Source organism: Xenopus laevis, chromosome 8S (assembly GCF_017654675.1).
Source record: "Xenopus laevis strain J_2021 chromosome 8S, Xenopus_laevis_v10.1, whole genome shotgun sequence".
Taxonomy (NCBI): domain Eukaryota; kingdom Metazoa; phylum Chordata; class Amphibia; order Anura; family Pipidae; genus Xenopus; species Xenopus laevis.
The window spans coordinates 8128494-8148723 of record NC_054386.1 but is presented as its reverse complement, the minus strand read 5'-3'; the positions used below and the strand labels follow the sequence as shown (position 1 = coordinate 8148723).

General features: G+C 41.4%; 1 pseudogene; it reads right to left on the bottom strand.

Annotated features, from left to right (window-relative positions):
* Positions 1-1247: 1247 nt before the first annotated feature.
* LOC108700474 overlaps positions 1248-20230 on the bottom strand; it is a 42829-nt pseudogene continuing 23846 nt past the window's right edge.

Genomic DNA, 20230 nt, shown 5'->3' with positions numbered 1-20230 from the left:
AGGTTTTTTACGCTTATTTATTATTACATTTTCGTGAAAACTTGCTTTGTGGGAAAAAAAATCAGATTTTTATGTTTTTTTCAGATTTTTTCATCTGATTTTCACGAATTTCACGATTTTTCTGTAATTTTCACCCCAAAACTCAGAAAACCTTGGGGCATTGCACAAAACCCAGCGCACATCAAAAACCATTGGGACTTCTCCCATTGACTTATATGCAACCTCGACAGGTCTGAGATGCCGGATTTTCTGGTTCTGACTTTTCCATCCTCTGGGTTTAATAAATTCCCGAAAAATTTGTGATTCTTTCTGATTTTTGCATTCGGAGTTTAGTAACTAAAAATTAGCTTGAATTTCGAATTTAAAGATTCGATTTTTCAATCCGACCCTTGATAAATCTGCCCCCTAGTGTTTCTTCTTTCCCGGCTCACACTGAAACTGTAGCTCAAACTCTTCTCCTTAATGAGCTCAGTCATTTGATTTACAAATAAAGCTCCTGTCCGTTGTACTTCCTACATCCATTAGTGATCCTTCATTGTTTTTCCAATCTTTTAGGGTAGGACTCCATGAGCGATTTTGTTGCAATCCGACGCGCTGCGACAAAACACATGTGAAATGTCGAATGCGACAAAAATAAGGCAAGAGATAGAATTGTTGCATGGTGTCGCAGCGCAGCGCATAGATATACAATATGTCAATTTCTTTCTTTCTGTAGACCAGAAATTCGTATGACTGAGAGCAAATGCTCCATCTGTCTCTACAAGGAGAGGAGGATCTGAAAGTGCAGTTTGGGAGTGTAGATACCTTTTATCAGTTTCTATCTGCAAGGTGGCTTGCTGTGTAAAGAGCTTTAATCCTGCCAAAAATCTAATAGCTTATGTCCCAGTCAAGAGCGCTGGAGCTGGTTAAATTCCCAGTAGGAAGACGGAGTGGCATCTTTATAAATACCCATTTGTGCTCAAGGAAGCACATGAGACACGAGACAATACAATACTTTTAAGATGGCCATACACGGGCCGATAAAAGCTGCCGACAGACCGAGTCAGCAGCTTATTGGCCCGTGTATGGGGCCCCAGACGGGCTTCCCCGATCGAGATCTGGCCGAAAGTCGGCCAGATCTCGATCGGATGGGCTTAAAAATCCCGTCGGATCGCGGCCGCATCTGTTTGTTGATGCGGTCCATGTATGGGGACCTTTACTCTGCTCTTTACATTTGGCTTGAGAATGAAATCCCGGCAGTCAATTGGTTACTGCGGCATCAGAGCACTGTTATCTTGAGAAGTGTTCTGGAGCTCTGGAGCAGTGTAGGAAAAGTTTCTGAATTCCTCCTGATTGATCATTGGCAGGAGGCTCTCGACAATAGGGGTCAACACTGCATCTTCTTTGATAAACTCCGGATCAAAGTTGCTGACATCCTCTCTAGTTTTCTGCACAAAAAGGAAGGCGCAACATTAGTGATGATGTGAAGTTCATTTGGATTTATTAATTGCAGCTCTGTGCACTGCAGAATAAGTATTGGATTATTCCGTTGTACTGCAGTTAGTTTGTTTTTTCTAAAGGTGGCCATACACGGGCCGATAAAGCTGCCAATATCGGTCGTTTGACAGTTTATCTGCCCGTGTATGGGGGCTTCCGACGGGTCTTCCCGATCTAAATCTGGCCACGATATCGATCGGGAAGGTCTGATTTTTAACCAATGCACTATATGTTAATATACTTCATGGACATATCGCATGCCCAGGGCACCAGATCAGAGCCGAACAGAAGTAACAAGTTGCTCTCCAGAGAGCATCTGTGGGTCATTCAGAAAAAGAGTCAACTTGATCCAAGGGTGTTTCTTACCATAGATGTCATGTCTTCCACTGGAATTAACTGCATGGCTCTTTGCCCACAGACACACACTGTTTACAGTGTTTTATTTGCAGTAATCAGGACTGAGCAGCTGTATCCATACATACAAATGCTAAAGCAGTTTTCATCAAGAACCACAGAAAGCTCATACTTCCCATAGCTGCCACCATCCCACCTAGTAGTATGAGGCTGCAGATGTAATAAATATATAAGATTGATGATCCAGAATGCTTGGGACCTGGAAAGACCAAAAAGCAAAATGATCAGAAATAAGGATTGTTTGCTAAAACAGTAATTAAATGGCAGGGATGCACCGTATCCAGGATTTGGTTCGGGATTCGGACAGGATTCAGCCTTTTTCAGCAGGATTCGGATTCGGCCGAATCCTTCTGCACGGCCGAACCAAATCCAAATCCTAGTTTGCATATGCAAATTAGGGACGGAGAGGGTAATCGCATGACTTTTTGTCACAAAACAAGGAAGTAAAAAACATTTTCCCCTTCTCACCCCTAATTTGCATATGCAAATTAGGATTCGGTTCGGTATTCGGCCGAATCTTTCCCGAAGGATTCGTGGGTTCGGCCGAATCCAAAATAGTGGATTCGGCGCATCCCTATTAAATGGAAAGTGAGATATTTGAGCGGAATAACATAAACAGCACAGTCTGCACCCAAGGTTAATTTTAAGACAATGAAAACAGTGAAAGGTTTTATGATGTATTTTTTTTATCTAGAAACAAAGTCTTTACAGCTTTGCGCAGATATAATCATAACCTGCAAGCTTCAAGCTGATAGGAATGAGATGTTTCTAACAATGGCATGGATTAAAGGGCATGTCTGCACCGCACTGTTAGATAAATGAATGCGTTCAAGGTAAAGTCATACCGAGCAGATATTTTGCTGACGCAGGAAAAATGACAGAACTTTTTAATGCCATAGAACATGAGTTGTTTATGCAGGGCGAGGGAAGCAGACACATAGGCACTACATCATTATTGTATCTGCTGCATTCCCCTCCATCCCAAACCCAATACATGCAGTAAAATGCTGGTTTTATGGAAGGGCATGAATAGGATTTACCCTCCTTATTGTCGCGGTCGTCACCCAACACCGGAACCAATTGCAAGCACCCTGGTCTCGGCTCGTGCTTCACCTGTAGTGTGACCGACTTTGGCCTCGGGAGGAGCCCTCATCTACTTGGATGCTGCCAGGACTTAAACGAGAGGTGCAAGGCTAGAGGTTCTGGATAGACAGAGGGGCACGACTGTTAGCGAGAGTCTTTAGGCCAAGGGTCACGGCAGTGCCGGGCCAACCCAGGCAGGCGCCCCAGGCAGCCTGGCCCGGTAAAGCGCCCAATACCCGAGTGCGCATGCGCGAAGAAAATACGAGTGCGCACTTCCGGTTTTTCGTGCATACGACGGCCAGAACAGGGACCGGACTAGGCGCCCCTCTAGCTTTGCGCCCTAGGCACGTGCCTTCTCTGCCTACCCCTAGTTCCGGCCCTGGGTCACGGTACAAAACAGGAAACCAGAATCGTCGTCAGAACAGGCCGGGTCGAGGCAGGCAGATGTCAATCGTAATCAGGCAGGCAAGGGTCAAAACCGGGTAATCAATCAGACAGGAGGGTTCAGCAGAAGGGGTAGTCGATATTCAGGCAAGGGTCAAATATAGAGGTCAGGATAGTCAATAGCCAGGAAAGGGTCAAAACCAGAATCAGGATACAGAAGCTCACAAAGCACCAGGAACAAGATCCTATCACGGGCAAGGTCCCACAGCATGAAATGAGCTTTAAATACTGTTTAAATTTCGCGCCAGCACGCCTTTAAACTTCACAAGAGCGTGCGGCACGCGCCCGAAGACACAGGCGCCTGTGGCCTAACAGAGACCACTCGACGCGTCGGGCGTCCCCGCCGAGGGGGCGGCAGGCGTCTAAATGTAGTGTCACAATGGGAGATGAATAGAGATGTTGGGATATTTAATACCAATTATGGTAAAGCCATGGGGAAATGTGTGGTACCATGTTCTGCACCATTAACAATTTTGGCAGAGGAAGCCCTTGTTTCTGAATCTTGACTGCTTGATGTCAAATTGAGGATGTTAATAGTGATCACCACCTTGTATCACCCCATTAAAACTAAGAAGTGCTTAGCAGGCCCCTAAAACACAGAGGCACTTTGATTTTGGGAAGGACAGTTAAAAGCTCAACCAGTTTTCACAGGGCCTAGAGAATAAAGCTTGAAATGTAGATTACATCAATAAGAAGTAGGGAAGCTTAGCCATGGTGTGCGCATAGAGTAGAGAGCACTGGTTGGAATATAAACCAAAAAAAGAAAAGCAAGGGATGGATCACTACAGAAACACAAATGGCTACTATGCATGTTCTAGAGGACATCACCGCTATTATAACTCATAATACCTTATCCTACAGAGCAATCTGGTTTTGCATTTTGGATGATGACGCCGTTTGCATGTGAGCATTTTACATCAGGTAATGCCTCACTCTCACTTCTTGGATTTTTATTATAACCCAATAGGAGATCTGAATATTAAAGAAAAATGATGCAAGATTGGGGAAGGAAGGGTATACCATGGGTAAAAATAAATCATGGTGATTTACTGGTTCACTGGTTTGGAATCTACCCTAAGCCCTTAAATGCTTGTATAAAACTCATTCAATTTTGCTCAGTTTGCACTCCCCCATATTATTATGAAATTGCAGCCCCTCTGTTGCTGTTTTATAGACATAAAAAAGCTGTATAATAAATGTCCTTTTCAAATCAATTAAACATGAAACCCAAATTATTTTTTGTATTAAAGCATTCATAGTTTTTGTAAACTCATTTAAAAATCTCAGCTGTCAATCAAATATTGCCTGCCCCGCCTCTATGCCTCAGGCAATTACTTTCACTTTCCATTCAGCACTTCCTACATGTCACTGCTCTCCCCACATTCTCCCGTTCTCTTCACCATTTAATTGTGTAGCCAGGACATGGGGATGGACATCAGGTCCCCCATTCTGGTGCACAAACAAGATTCTGAGATGATACAAGACTTGTCTTAAGAACAGTGTCCACAAAATGGCTCCTGCCTGCTTGCTATAATTATGAATTCCCAGACGATATTCAACAATATTCAAATAATTTTTCACAGTGTAATTAAAGTTCATTTTGCTTGACTAACGTGATAAAATAGGATTTGGAATTAATTTTTTTGGTTGACGGGTCCCCTTTAATACAAGTCAATCGCTAATCAAGAGTTTAAAGTTTATATTGTTTTTATTGGGGAGATAAATCATTTACTGAATTACTAAAAGTCCCTAGGTTTCCTTCACAAGCAGCTGACTTAGTGTTGTCCCTACAGGCAGAAACATGTCTGATTACACTGCTACAGCTGCCTTTCTAGTGTTTATTTCTGGGGTTAAGTAAACCAATGCCTGAAATATTGTCTCGATTTATTTTTGGGAACTACTTGTAAAAAAAGAAAACCCCCCCCTCCCTCCATCGTCAGCTGAATATGTAACAGAATCTGTATTCACATTTCTGTGGTCAAATTTCTAACAGTGGAATGTAGCCAAGGGCAATAAAGCTGGAGTAGGGAAGGGATGAGATGGGGAGGTATGTGGACTGCATTTAACTGCACACACAGAGCAATAACAGAGACACAAGACAGTATGGGAGGCAGAAGAAAACCTTTATACACATTCCACCATCAGAAAGAGCAATATTATGCTAATGCTTTACTTATACTGATTGGCTAAGTATCACTTCTTCCATTAGCTTTTATGAAATAATCATATTCAACAGTCATGGGAAATATAAAGGTAAGCAATAAAGCTATTAGATACAGACAGATTGAAAAAGAAGCAAGAGCTTCCTATAAATGCAGATTCAACTGTGGGTTGTAAAACTTGTTTAGAGGAAGGAAAAGCGACATGTTGGTTTGCTGTGTATTTTCAAAAAGATGTACAGGTATGGGATCCATTACGGTAACCCAGTATCCAAATTACGGAAAGGTCGTCTCCCATAGACTCCATTATAATCAAATAATCGAAATTTTTAAAAATCATACCTGGTCATTTTAACTACCATATTACTACATTTTAACTATACCATCATTATACTTTACAACCTTAAAATTAATGCAGGGCCAGAACTAGGTGTAGGCAGAATAGGCACCTGGCTAGTGGAGGGGGTGCTATACCTGCACATACATCTCCTGTCTTCTCTAACTTCAGCCCTGCTTCATCAGCACAAGTATAAAGGGGGCAGGAATGAGGAGCTGCAGAGAGGGGAGTGTCAGGGACCAGTAGCAGTAGCTGGTGAAGGGTTTGTTAGGAGAGAAAAAGCCGAGTTGAGGTTGAAGATTTGCGCGAGGGAAGATGGCATCAATGCCCTCATCTTATCTTGCCTAGACTACTGCAATACGCTAACAGGCCTCCCAAACTCCCATCTCTCCTTTAAATTCTGCTGCTAGAATTCTCCTTTTCTAAATAAAAAGGTATCAAGCCCCATCACTGCTGAAATTCTTACCTTCATCACTTCTCATAAAACAAAGAATAACTTATATACGTCTTCTTATAACTTACAAAGCCCTTCACATCTCTGCGCCTTCCTACACCACATTAAAGTGCACAAGCCGTGGCAGTGAACTTACTGCAGTGCTCACAATCTCCAAGGGGGCCTGTGTTTCCCTAACTAAATTGCATCATTTGTTATACTGTATATTTCTTTTCTTGCTACTGCAGTCTACAGGGAGCTGCACTGTGACTCTTCATTGAAACCTTTGGATACAGAGGTGTATAATAACTAAGTCATGCGAAATATAATTTACTGAATTATATAAATTTCATTTTGATGTATTACTAATTCAGCCTGGGCAGTTTCTAAGCCTTCTCATCTGAAACACTCTGCGGAACTGGAGCAATTACCAGGGTTAGCAGTGCTGTAAGTAATGGGTCTCAGAATCTCAATCCACTGTCTTATCTAACAACAATGGCGGCACCAGCACTACATCTTAACTTACCTTTTCTTACTAGACAAAAACCTAATTACAGCGCCTTTCTCAGTGATTCACAGCACAACTGTTGCTGCACAAGCACCAAACAGGAAAGCATAACCAATAACGTTAAAGGGATACTGTCATGGGAAAAAAATTTTTTTTCAAAATGAATCAGTTAATAGTGCTACTCCAGCAGAATTCTGCACTGAAATCCATTTCTCAAAAGAGCAACATATTTTTTTATATTCAATTCTGAAATCTGACATGGGGCTAGACATATTGTCAATTCCCCAGCTGCCCCTGGTCATGTGACTTGTGCCTGCACTTTAGGAGAGAAATGCTTTCTGGCAGGCTGCTGTTTTTCCATCTCAATGTAACTGAATGTGTCTCAGTAAAACATGGGTTTTTACTATTGAGTGTTGTTCTTAGATCTACCAGGCAGCTGTTATCTTGTGTTAGGGAGCTGTTATCTGGTTACCTTCCCATTGTTCTTTTTTTTGGCTGCTGGGGGGAAAAGGGAGGGGGTGATATCACTCCAACTTGCAGTACAGCAGTAAAGAGTGATTGAAGTTTATCAGAGCACAAGTCACATGACTTGGGGCAGCTGGGAAATTGACAAAATGTCTAGCCCCATGTCAGATTTCAAAATTGAATATAAAAAAAATCTGTTTGCTCTTTTGAGAAATGGATTTCAGTGCAAAATTCTGCTGGAGCAGCACTATTAACTGATTCATTTTGAAAAAAAATGTTTTCCCCATGACAGTATCCCTTTAAATAATAAGTCATAATTAGTCATAAAGCAGAGGCCACCATGAGATTGCTTGCTTCTTAGAGGATGCCCTGTATGGTTTATAAATGCACTGGAAGATTTGCGTCATTTAGAAATGAATGTCAGTAGAATAAAATACTGTATTTTACTGTCCAATATTGTTAAGGCACCATCAGAACATTAATTATTTCTCCCACAGGAAATTGCTGAGACAGAAACAGGACGAAATATAATATTCTTAGAATTCAGGGCTCCTGGTGAGAAGCTACTCAGCTTTTTCCGTTTCCAATAGCAAAAAGGAAGCAAGAGCGGACACTGCAAAGAAATTAAATTCCCTGGGGCTGTAACGCGCGGACACAAAACACTGCAGATAAGATCACAAATTCCCCGGCAGGCACTAGAGAGAAAAAGCCCTCCAACATGTAACCTACACCAGGGGCGTAACTACAGAGGAAGCAGACCCTGCGGCTGCAGGGGGGCCCAGGAGGTACAGGGGGCCCCATGAGGCTCTTATTGATGAGCAATTTCAACATATATTGGTAAAACAGGACAAACACTGGATATGTCGGGGGCCCTAAAATTAATTTGCTGTAGGGCCCAGCAACATCTAGTTACTCCACTGACCTACACCATGTTTATACATTATTCATAATATCATTTTATACACAGACACATAGAGAGAGAGTTTTTAAAGGCACCATATTCCTTCCTAAATCATGAATCAGAACTGCAAAGCCTTTTATATTATTAATACTAGCAGCTGCTTATTTCTCTGATAAATATGTTGGTGGGTTAATGTGCATATATAAGGGGCAGATTTATCAAGGGTCGAATTTCGAAGTGGTAAATACTTCGAAATTCGACCATCGAATAGTTACCTCCGACATTCGAGTTCGAAGTCGGAGGATTTTATTCATCGTACGATCGTATTCCGATCGTATTTCGAATCTTACGAAGTCGAAGTTCGTAGTAGAATATTCTATGGTCGAAGTATCCAAAAAATTACTAGAAAGTCGAACTTTTTTAACTTTGAAAATTCACTCGAGCTTAGTAAATCTGCCCCTAAGTGTATGTATATATATATATAATATTTTGTACCATTTGTTATCCATTTATTGTCAATAGTAATGGGTGAAGCTGACCCGTTTCGCCAAAAAAATTTTCAAATGGCAACATTTTGGCGAAATGCATTGAAATCTACGGGCGACTAAAACTTTTGACGCACAACAAATTTTTGCACACGGGCATCATTTTTGTGACAAAATAACATCTGATCAGCAATTCAATTTGAAATTACCTAAAAGTTAGAAAACAAATGTTGCTGTGGGCAATGTCACAGCTGATGTTTGTATCCAACGTTAATAAAAATGCCCAAAGTGTACATTTTGTGTAATACCGTTAAGTTTAAAAAATAAGGAAAGTTAAATGTTAGGCAGCCCCATTGATTATATAGTGAATAAAGTACCCCCTCATGTAAAATATAAGGATATTATAAGTTACCGAGGAGTTTCATGACCATATAAAAACACGAGGCCGAAGGCCGAGTGTTTTTATACAGGTCATGGAACTCCAAGGTAACTTATAATATCCTCATATTTTACAACTGGGGGTACTTTATTAATTATAATACACAAATTTTAGTGAGTCATGTGACAGAAATTACATCACTACTCACCGTTTATAACTTATGACATCACTACTCACCGTTTATAAGGATATAATTTACAAGATATTCATGGCTTTTGTGTATTATAACCACTTACCTGATACCCCAGGCTGGTGTTTTTGTAGAAAACTGCACTGACCCAGGATACTTCTGAGCGAGTACCACAGATCCATCCTCTTGTTCTGCTTCTTCTTTTTTTCATGGCCCCGGGCCAGTGCATTTGGCTTTTCAGGTTCCTACACATGTGCATCCGACAAGAAGAAGAAAGGAGCAGGAAAAGGTCACTCCATTAGGCTCGCTCAGAGCACCCCAGTTTTCTGTTAAAGGGGAACTATCTGAAAATGAACATTTAATATAAGCTTCATCATACTGAAATAAGAAACTTTCTAAATACAATCAATTAAATATTCTGAACCATTTCTAATATAATCAAGATTATCTTGACTATCCCTCTCTCAGCATCTGTTTCTCTTCATTCTCTCTTCATGCAGCAGTTGGGTGTCAGATATTCATTGACAGTTAGATCCAATATATCTTATAGGGGGGCTCCTTTCCTAGCAGATGAATTAGAGCTCACTAAAATAACTTGATTCCAGTACAAACAAAATCTAACAAAATAACTGTCTTTTGCACAAATCCTGCATGTAGAGAGACATGATGTCTGTTGATTTTAATAGAGTGAGCTCTAATACATCTTCTAGGCAATAGGAGCCCCCCTATAAGATATATTGGATCAAACTGTCAATAATTATCTGAAACCCAACTGCTGCATGAAGACAGAATGAAGATAAACAGATCCTAAGAGGGGAATACGGTACAGAATTTTTAATTGATTATATTTAGAAAACTTCTTATTTCAGTATGATGAAGCTCATCTTAAATTTTCATTTTCACAATAGTTCCCCTTTAAGAGGAGCACTGGCCTGTCAGGTAAGAGATTATAATTACTGTGAGCCTAACATTTGGCACCCCCAGTAATTTCATCTTTACTACTCCTTTAATAAACCAATATAAATATGCTATAATATCGTTTCTTATTTTTGGAGGTCCTCACATCTCTCTTTTGAAATATTGCTCCAGATTACTTTGCTTACGCTATATTTATTATTTGATTTCCTTCCGTCTTGGAATTACACAATCACAGCAACCAGGCAGGAGCCATTTTGTGGACACTGTTATTAGACAAATTGAGTATCACCCCAAAATCTTGTGTATGCACCAGAAAGAACTAATACTCATGCACAGTGCCCTACACAATTATAGAGCGTGAGGAGGGAAGGGGGAATGTGGGGAGAGCAGAGACATCTATTCTAGACATTGCTGAATAGAAAATGAAAGTAATTGACGGTTCCACATCTATGCCTCAGGCATATCTGACAGTTCAGATATTTAAACACCTTTATAAAAGGTATGGATATTTTAATGATGAAAATAATTTAGGTTCCATGTTTAATTTGCAAAAGACTTTCATTATACAGATTTTTATGTGCAGGTGGCAGGTCTGCTTTAAGGGGCAAATTTACAAAAGAGTGAAGTGACTAACGCTGGTGAAAATTCGCCAGCATGAAGTAATTTCAGTACCTCGCCGATTTACTAACGGGCGCAGGTGTAACTTCGCTAGCGAGCGAGACTGCCGCTGGCGCTCTTTCGCACTCATTTGGCAGGCGAAGTTGCGCTCTGGCAAAGGGACGTAACTGCGCAAAGATGCGGATTTTACTGAACGTTACCTCTTGCGGCAGACTTGCTTTCGCCTCCTCAGAAGTGCAATAGAATAGATAGGACTTTCTAAGTCCCAAAAAACGCTGGCATCTTTTCCTTTTTTGAGGGTGATAGGCTGCAAAAGAGCGTAAATTATTTTTGGGGTAACCGGCTTCCCCCCTCCATTTCCTAACATATGGAACATAAACTATACACTGGGCTCATGTGTAGGGCAATATAACAACTCTATTTTATTTTATTAAGGTTCCCTGGACTTGTGTAATGTAATGTATGTGCTGCAACATATATGTCCATTCAACTTTAACTTTCCGCTGTATGCAAATTAGCCAACGCTAGCGCTACTTCGCTCTGCTTGTCGAATTAACGATAGCGCAACTTCACCAGCGTTCGGTGCCCTGGACGCAACTTCGCATATTAGTGAATTAGCGTTGTCTGAGCGAATTTTCACCTGGCGAAGTGTTGTGCTGCCTGCAAAGCCGTTGCTGGCGAATTTTCGCCGCTTAGTAAATTTGACCCTAAGAAAGTCATTGGCAAGTACATAAAAAGCTGAAGAGATATCTAAGGGGGTTTAATATAGCACATCATTATAAAGATGTATTTCCCTGTATGAGGTCAAACACAGAGAACAGTAGCAAGGTGATTGAAGAATTTAAAAGAAGGGGTCAAAACCTTCTGCCAAGCCTTCTCCTTACAATAGCCCTGTGTTACTGTACCTCGGGTGCAATGGAATCAGGAGTTCCGCAGAATGTTGATGTTGCGCAGCCTTCCCGGATCCCCTATTTGCACATCCCGAAGTCGGCCAGCTTGCTGTGACCTTCATGATCGAGGAGAACATTGTCTAGTTTCAGATCTCTGCAGAAAATAAAGCAAAGCAACACCGACCTGGTTAAATTCGCTCAGACAACGCTAATTTACTAAAATGCGAAGTTGTGAATTTTCGTCAATCAAAGCGAAGATGCGCTAGCGTTTAATTATGCCTAGCGCAACTTCATTAGAGGTCTTCGCTCAGGCTAATTTGCATACGGCGGGAAATATAAAGTTGAATGGACGTATATGTTGCAGCAAATACATTAAATTACACAAGTCCAGGGAACCTTAAAGGGATACTGTCAAGGGAAAAACATTTTTTTTCAAAATGAATCAGTTAATAGTGCTGCTCCAGCAGAATTCTGCACTGAAATCCATTTCTATAAAGAGCAAACAGATTTTTTTATATTCAATTTTGAAATCGGACATGGGGCTAGAAATATTGTCAATTTCCCAGCTTCCCCAAGTCATGTGACTTGTGCTGTGATGAACTTCAGTCACTCTTTACTGCTGAACTGCAAGTTGGAGTGATATCACCCCCTCCCTCCCCCCCAGCAGCCAAACAAAAGAACAATGGGAAGGTAACCAGATAGCAGCTCCCTAACACAAGATAACAGCTGCCTGGTAGATCTAAGAACAACACTCAATAGTAAAATCCCATGTCTCACTGAGACAAATTCAGTTACATTGAGAAGGAAAAACAGCAGCCTGCCAGAAAGCATTTCTCTCCTAAAGTGCAGGCACAAGCCACATGACTTGGGGCAGCTGGGAAATTGACAAAATGTCTAGCCCCATGTCAGATTTCAAAATTGAATATAAAAAAATCTGTTTATTCTTTTGAGAAATGGATTTCAGTGCAGAATTCTGCTGGAGCAGCACTATTAACTGATTCATTTTGAAAATGTTTTTCCCCATGACAGTATCCCTTTAATTAAGACAATAGAGTTGTTATATTGCCCTACACATGAGCCCACTGTATAGTTAATGTTCCATATGTTAGAAAATGTATGGCGGAACCTGGTTACCTGAAAAAAAATTTAAGGACTTTTGCAGGCTATACACTCCAATGCACTTCGCCTGGTCTGAGCTGGCAAAGGCAAGTCTGGCGAAAATAAAATCCTCATCTTAGTGAATTTGCGGAGTAACGTCCAGTCGCCAGAGCGAAAATTCGCCTGACGATAGAGTGCGAATGAGCGTTAGCGTCTGTCTCTTTCGCTAGCAAAGTTATGCCTGCGCCCGTTAGTAAATCGGCAAAGTGCCTAAAAGCGGTAAGTCACTTGGCCCTTTAGTAAATCTGCCCCTTAAGCTGGCCATAGACACTCAGATCCTATCGTACGAATTGAGGATTCGTACGATTTTCGGATCGTGTGTGGCGTGTGCCGACATCTTTCGTCCAGTGGAGATCGGTCGTTTGGTCGATCTGTCAGGTTTGATTTTGACCCGATCGATACCGCCTGACCCCAAAGCCATGCTCGTTAATGGCATCCGCTCGTTTGCGTCTATGGCCACCTTTAGTTTGGGTTGTAAGTGGTTCAAGCTGCATTACAGATATGGCACTTGTTCTTGTTTCACAGGCTTTAAAAACAAAGAAATATTCTTAAAAGAGGAATTTGATTTGGAAAGCAGTATAAAAGATGATCACACTATTACATATTACTGGAAGTATTGCAACAGCAGAGCTCGTATTTCTATGGGAACCATACAGACTGGGGCTGAAGGACCTGCTGGTGCTTTACAAGTGACGTTTCTCATCCTCCTGTATAATGGGACAGTCAGCTTTTGGTGTTCTGCTTTGTGGTCTCTGCTATACCCGGCATTGCTCCCAGATATAAAACCAGAGCCCAGGGCTTTGACACACTAGGATTTAATTGCAAGTCTGACCTTGGCTCGTGCTTTTCCTGGGCACAAAGGCTTCTTTTTCTTCATTCCAGGAAAATTTGATTCACACCTCACCAATTTCTCAGCGTTTCATCATTTTTTCCCTAGCTACTCTGCTTCCTAGAACTGTAAAAAGAACGACGCAAGGACAAGTGGTGTGTGTGACTATGAGAGGCGGTAGATTCGTAAATGGCCGATTTATGGTTAGGGTTAGAATCAGACTGGTATTCTACTGGCCTGGCAGGTAAAAGTGATACTTGCTACCAATGTTATTAATAGAAAAGAAAGATAAAAATATACAAACGCTGGTAATTCTTTCCAGAAAAGGTGACGACCCTATTATATGTAATATAACACAAGGAAAACATGTTCCAGCCGCTATTCATTAAATAGGATTTCTTTCAGATAACTTATTCCACCTCCCGTTGGCCTGTTCTCTCCCTCCAGGTCTTCTCATTCCGACTTCCTCTAACCTTCGCATTGCAGGTCATTTCTTTCCTGATCCTTTGTTTATTAATAACTAAAGTGTGTGTGTGTGTGTTCGCAATGAACAGTACAGCAAAATAACTATGGGGAGGAAGCACAGCATCACTCCTAGGGGCAAATTCACTAAGATTCGTAGAATCTTTGAAGAGTCCGGGCTCACAGTTTGTATTTTGTAAAGCTGCCATTGCTACAGCATGGAGAAAAGCTTTGTAAACCTAAAGGTGACATCAAAAAAGGAACATTTTTTAAAGTAATAAAAATATTATGCAGTGTTGCCCTGCACTGGTAAAACTGGTGTGTTTGCTTCAGAAACACTACTATAGTTTATATAAACAAGTTGCTGTGTAGCCATGGGGGCAGCAATTCTAAGGAGAAAAGGCTCAGGTTACACAGCAGATAAACTCTGTAGAACATAATGGTGTTATCTGTTATCCACTATTTAACCTGTGCCATATAGTCTTTATTCAATTTCCACCATGGCTACTCAGCAGCTTGTTTATATGAACTATAGAAGTGTTTCTGAAGCAAAAACATCAGTTTTACCAGTGCAGGGCAACACTACATGATATTTTGAGTACTTTAAAATAGGGATGCACTGAATCCACTATTTTGCAAATTAGGGATGGGAAGGGGAAAACATTTTTCAGAACCCCTGAATCCTTCGTGAAAGATTCGGCCGAATACCGAACCCTAATTTGCATATGCAAATTAGGGATGGGAAGGGGAAAACATTTTTTACTTCCTGCTAAAAAAATGTTTTTTATTACAGGTAGAGTGGAAATTACTTTCATAAATGTCCGTAGAAGCAGATTCAGCTGACAATAATATAGACAATAATATAGAAGGGTTGGGAAATGATTTTGCTGTAATATCTAATATCAAGCTATGCCACTCGATACAGGCACCTTCCAAAATAAGGAATTACTTCATTCCATGTTACAAAACTAGTTTAAGGCGTGTACAGAAAATAATAATAAATTGCCCATAGTAACTAACACTAAAGAGTAAGGGCTGCCAAGTTCGTTCTAGATGGAGCTGGCTGAATCAACTCTTTAAAGGGGAACTAAAGTCTAAAATAGAATAATGTTAGATATGCTGTATTTTGTATACTAACATAAACTTACTGCACCACAAGCCTAATTCAACAAATGATTTATGTTTTCAAAGTTGGCCGCAGGGGGCTGTCATCTTGTAACTTTGTTAAACATCTTTGCAAGACCAAGACTGTGCACATGCTCAGTGTGGTCTGGGCTGCTTAGGGATCGTCATAACTGATCAAAACAGCAAAAGTCAAATACAGCAAGACTGATTAATAATCAAAATATTCAGACTGCACTGGTTCTGCGGATACAAATCTCTACACGGTCGCCGGCTGTTTTACAGGGAAACAAACAAAACTGCTTCTGGGAAGTAAGGTGGGGAGCTCCCCCTGCTGTTTGAAAGTATGATCGTTTCCCTGCAGAGCAGTTAGGGACCATCTGAAGTTTTCTATCCGCAGCTGTAAGAGCAAGTAAATGAAGGGGGAATTTCACTGCACACAGTCAGGTTTCTTAAAAAAACGGTACACATTTTTTAACTAAGGTTTATTAGAGACGGATTTCTTTTTCATTCATTTTTGCCTTTAGATCTCCTTTAACTAAAGGTAGACACAGCATTTACAGCTTGGTTTACTGTATAATAAGGAAGAACAACCTTTGTACCAGTTTTCTGCTTCAATCCAACATGTTTTTGACTGCAGTTTCCTGACGAGCACAAAGGGCTTTAAAATCGGTGGGCCGTTTTCCAGGAAAGTGTTTTGTGATTTGTGTCCTCGGTCAGTTATTTGGGCACCACCTCCACTGCACTGACGCAGTTCTCCAGGGGTCAGATAAACACATTGCAGAATACTGTGTGTTGTCATAGCTTATCGTTCCTAGTTTTCATTACAAGCTTAGAGCAAAAGCACATATCAGCTGTGAAAAATAAGATTGTGGGGCACATTCCCAGTTAAATATTTACTAGGACTGCTTAGTATTAGGCACAGCCATTAGCTACCAGACTGCAGGGCTAGAACTAGGGGGAGGCACAGGCCCGGATTTGTGGAGAGGCCACCAAGGCCCGGGCCTAGGGCAGCAGGATTTAAGGGGGTGGCATGCTGTCCGACCACACCCACATTGGTTCAGAAAAATTGGGAATACGCAGGAGATACGATCGGTTTTTAATTTCCTGTGCGCCAATCCCCATTGCTCTGGTCCCGATGATGAAAATTTGAGTGAATAAAAGGTAGGGGATGGGGCGTTGAATGACAATGGGCCTGCTATGTAAATCCGGCCCTGGGTAGGCAGAAGAGGCACCTGTCTAGGGACCAACGACGTGGGGGCGCTGGCAGGTGCCTGTTCAAGATTCTTCTGCCTATCCTTAGTTCAGATTTTCTCCCGTCTGCAGCTCTCGTCTACCCCTGTCACTCGCCCATCTGTCCCTCCCCTCTCCTCTGTCCCTCCCCTTACGTTTCCCCTTTTCGTTGCTGATCCTTTTATGGCGCGTGCATGCAAAGGGGGCGTGGCTAGTCGGCTTGGCCCGGCCCTGCCAGACTGTTCTCTCTGATCCTATAAGAAAGGACAGGATTTATCGGGGTGCAAATGTGTGGAGGCTTGAGTTTCCAAATAGTACAGTCATTCAGCGAAAGGGGCGTAACTACAAAGGAAGCAGACCGGCTGCAGGGGGGGGCCCAGGAGGTATAGGGGCCCCATGAGGCCCTAATTCATAAGCGATTTCAATAAATATTGGTAAAACAGGTCAACCTCTAGTTATTTTTGAGGCCTGAAAAATAATTTGATGTGTGGCTCTATAATATCTAGTTACGCCACTGTTTTCAGCTTATCTTCGCACTTTAGCTGCTAATGGCTTCTTCTCTTCCACTGTCTCGGCCATTCTGTCAAAGTCTGACCGGTTTTGCTCCTTCTATTCCTTTTCTCCGGTTTTAGGGCAGGGAACTGCCTTCTGTCTGCTAAAATGAAAAATCACCTGTGGCAATGCATTTCGATTTCCTAAGTTGCCTGAAGTTTCTTCGTGAGGCAACTTCGGGCGACTTTGGAAATTGAATCACCACGAGTGCCATTGCGCTGGCGTTTTCTCATTATAGCAGGCGGAAGGCAGTTCGGGGAGATTGTTGCCCCGAAGAAGAGGCGATTAGTTGCCAGGCGACTAAATCTCCCCGAATCTGCGCATGTGCCCCTGCCCTTAGGGTTCTCTAACCTTCTGTGCACCCACGTCTCCATGTTTCTTTCCCATTCTCATTTTGCTGCATCATTTGTGATATTTCATTTTTGACTCTGCTGCGCTGCACAGATATCAAGCATGGAGAACAAAGTAAAGTAGATTATAAAATAGGCAGGATAATAATAATAAAGAAATATTGTTACTGCCCATTTATGGTGTATTTGGTGATAATTACCAATAATATATTAGAGAGACAACTACAATCTATTCAGTCATATGTACGATCTACGCTAGCAAGTGATTCACTTCCTTTTGACTTGTCTGGCTTGTCTCTATGCTTCCCGGCTGTAGTGATAATATCTTTGCCATTACACACAACGGAGTTTCATATTATGTGTTCTGATTAATGAGAAATTAGTATATGTGAAAATATAAACAATATCAAAGCAACACACATGTACTACTCATACTGTGCATTAAAGAGATATGCCAGAACACTCAATGGCTGTGCATACAATCCTGTCTCTCTGTGCCACTTTTATGTCATAGTTCAACGTTTTATTTTCAATCACTCAATACCTGAAAATCAAAATCATGGTTAATTATCCCCTTTTCAGTGGAGATCTGGGCAATTTTGTGGCTAAAGTGGCCAGCACTACCACTGCCTACATGCTGGGACACTCCTTACTTCTGTGAGGTAAAAATATCAAAAATAGCCAGCAATTCAAGAATTAAAGATTGAAAAGGAAAATAGAGTAGAGGTGGAGTTGACCCAATTTCTCCTAAATAAAGCTTTTTCTATCTTGGCCCTAGGAAACCACACGTGGGAGAAGACATGACGCTGGGGACTGTGGTCGGTCTTCGGGGCGACTAATCTCCCTGCACTGCCTCCCGCTAGCTAGAATCTAAATCACTGGCGGGATGGCACTTGGAGCACTCTGTTTTCCAAAATCGCCCAGAGTTTCCTTGTGAGGCAACTTCAGGCGACTTCGGAAAACGAAGCGGCTCCGATTGCCATCCAGCCAGCAATTTACATTCTAGTCGGCGGGGGGCAGTTCTGGGAGGTTAGTCGCCCCGCAAAAGAGGAGATTTTTCGATGGGTGACTAATCTCCCCTTTTTTCCAGAGAAAACAACCCCAACCTTGACAGTCTACCCTCATAATTTAAGTCTTCGGTCCCTTTAACAAATTTAGTTGCAAATTTAGTTGCACTTAGTCTCTGCACTCTCTCCAGCTCATGTATATCCCTCTTAAGGACTGGAGTCCAAAACTGCCCCCATACTTCAGATGAGGCTTCACCGGGGACCTATAAAGAGGTATAATTATGTTTTCATCCCTTGAGTTAATGCCCTTTTTTATACAAGACAGAACTTTATTTGCTTTAGTAGCCACAGAATGACACTGCCCAGAATTAGACAACTTGTTATCTACAAAAACCCCAAGATCCTTCTCATTTAAGGAAACTCCCAACACATTGCCATTTAGTGTATAACTTGCATTTATATTATTTTTTGCCAAAGTGCATAACCTGCATTTATCAACATTGAACCTCATTTTCCAGTTTGCTGCCCAGTTTTCCAGTTTAGACAAATCACTGTGCAAAGTGGCAGCATCCTGCATGGAACCTATAGTTCTGCACAATTTAGTCTCATCTTCAAAAATAGAAACAGTACTTTCAATGGCCACCTCCAGGTCATTAATAAACAAGTTGAAAAGCAAGGGACCTAGTACAGAGCCCTGCGGTACTCCACTAACAACACTGGTCCAATTAGAAAATGTTCCATTTACCACCACTCTTTGTAGTCTATCTTTTAGCCAGTTCTCTATCCAGGTACAAATATTATGTTCCAGGTCAACATTCCTTCATTTAACCAGTAACCTTTTGTGTGGCACTGTATCAAATGCAGGTTGGGACCCTTGTATGGTCAGGTTAAGGTGGAAGTCAGATGACTTTATTCTGCAAGAAAAGAGAACAGTGCTGCATAGTACCCCAATAAAAAAAGGTCGCTCAACATCTGTCAAGGTGGCTGTGGGAAAACAAAAACATTTTGGGTTTGGCTGTTTGTTGATGAACACTGATCTAGAGTAACAAGTATGCTATTGCTTAACCGCTACCATTTGGAACTTCTAAATATCCTTAACACTCTACAGCAGGGTTCAATGGCCACTCCCTCAATGCATGTTACATCTTGTGATGGGAGTAATACCTGCAGGACCAGTTTGAACAGGGGATCACCTATATTACATTACATTAACTGCATTGGATTTATCCTCATAGGGCAATAGATTTGTTTAATGTTCTTCATGTGCCAACATGCCAGTCTGTGGCACACAGTCCAACTAGAAACTAGGTTTTCTGGAAGGTTAATAGAAGCACCAGGTGCACTTCTTGGCATATTGGTAAAGCTTAAAGGAGAACCATGAAGAGGGGCAAAACTTATGGGCAGCCATTGAGGCCATTTTGTCAAAAGTGTCTTACTCTATATTTGATTAAATTGCCTCCTTCTTTTGCGATAAAACTGCTTATTATATTTCATTGCTTGTGTGCAATTGATATTGCAGGTGGCGATACCTCTGTTAAGGAAAGTATTTTGACTTCTCCCCCTTAGATCCATAAATCCTATTATTTAGTGAAAGTATGTTTTTTTGCATAACATGCCCTCGAGGGCCTTCCATTTTCATGACCAGGAATTTGAAATGTAGTCTATTTTCCAGTCATTTGTCATCTAACCTGCAGAATGCAATGGTTAACGCTTTTTTTTTATTCAGTTAGGTCCATAAATCTTTGGACAGAGACAACTTTTTTCTAATTTTGGTTCTGTACATTACCACAATGAATTATAAATGAAACAACTCGGAT